Genomic DNA, 1,752 nt, shown 5'->3' on the forward strand with positions numbered 1-1,752 from the left:
TGGAATAGGATTATCAGTAACTGCTCCTTTTCTCTTATGAATCTTATTATAGAAGAAAGTAAGAGGGAGTTAGAGAACTTGGATAATGAGATCATAAAATATAAGAATTTGATAGGCCCATTTTCCGATTTGAATGATTATAAAGAACTAGAACAAAGGATTGAGGCAAACATTTAAAAGAACGAGAAAATCCTTGTAGATAGAAATATGAGGAAATTTATCAGAGATAAAAAGGAGAAAAAAGCCCAGGGAGAGTACAGTGATCTATACAGGAAGTTTCCCCAACCAAAGATCTAAATAGTGAAACATGGCAGAAAAACACTAGTAGGAAAAATGAGCCGAATAGACGAAGAGGATATGATAGGACATCTCTTTGGACAGGCAGGGAAGATCAACAATGTAGGAGGGAGAAACATGGCAGAAAAACACTAGTAGGAAAAATGAGCCGAATAGACGAAGAGGATATGAGAGGACATCTCTTTGGACAGGCAGGGAAGATCAACAATGTAGGAGGGAGAAGGAACACTTCAGCTATCCAGACAGAAAATGTATCTGATAGATATCACAAATCACCTATGAGGAGATCATATTATAGACCCCATAGGAAGACATTTGAGGATGATTTTGTGGAATCAAGATGGAGAAGGGATGATAACGCTGTATACACCACGCCTTCTTTTAAAACTGGATCTTTTTTTATAACGGCCCAATGCTTTCTGAAGGAGCACTGTTTTTATATATTTTCTTAATTCGACTATTAATTTATGGCACTGATATGATATGTAAAAAATGTTTTACTGTCAAGCTGAATGTTATGTGAATTACTGCATCTTCAACAGAAGGGTTACGTTTAATATGGGTATACCACTTAACTTAAAGGCAATCCAAAGCATAGACTTATGTTACTACAGCCTAAAGTAAATAGTAAGATGACGCTGTGGACGTGGATATGACCACATGATGCTTTTCTGGAAGTGACATTGCGCATGTTAGGTTACCATGGTGATACCGGAAGTGACGTTGCACACAGTCGGTTACAATGGAGATACCGGGAGCTCAGTCATTTCAGACGGGCTCAGGGCATCCTTCTTATCATCATTTGTTTATTGGATGTATATATATGTAGTAAAGGGAAAAGAAACAGAAAGAAAGAGACCTTTGTTGGGAGCACTCCCACTTGGAAACAATTATGATTTGAGTAATAGACAATGATATGAAAAATAAAGTGATTAAAATGTAACCTTTAATTGTATTATACTAAAATATTGGTACACCAAATATGTTATTTCACTTATAAGTGGCTAATAGATGTAAGCCACCTGGTAAAGCTAAATTGTGAAAATATTGATGAAAATACAAGGCATTATTTGGCAGGCCCAGAATACTAGGATGTATGGAATAGGTGCTATGACCAAATTGCTGCCGTCAAAAAAAACCTACAACACCTGGTATTCCTTAGTGGTCCACCACCTAAGTACTGACCAGGCCCAACACCGTATTGCTTCCAAGATCAGACGAGATTGGGCATGCGCGGTGTGGTATGGTAGTAGATCAGCATTGATATGGCAAATTCTACCACTAATATGTAAATGGTAGAGGGTTATTGGTAAGCACCTTGTTACCAAGTTGACCGAATAATCTCTAAAGAGACAATGTATGTTTGACCATCATTGCACCGAAATGTATCCAAAATATGTAGGTATACGTAGGTTTAAATCATGTGGTCAAAAGTTTCTTGGCCCGCAGGGAATG

General features: G+C 37.5%; 1 pseudogene; it reads right to left on the reverse strand.

The window, feature by feature from the left end:
- Positions 1 to 1,433: 1,433 nt before the first annotated feature.
- On the reverse strand, positions 1,434 to 1,552 carry LOC134943926 (5S ribosomal RNA; annotated as a pseudogene).
- Between the last annotated feature and the right edge of the window lie 200 nt (positions 1,553 to 1,752).

The sequence above is a fragment of the Pseudophryne corroboree genome, chromosome 1, assembly GCF_028390025.1.
Source record: "Pseudophryne corroboree isolate aPseCor3 chromosome 1, aPseCor3.hap2, whole genome shotgun sequence".
Classification (NCBI taxonomy): Eukaryota; Metazoa; Chordata; class Amphibia; order Anura; family Myobatrachidae; genus Pseudophryne; species Pseudophryne corroboree.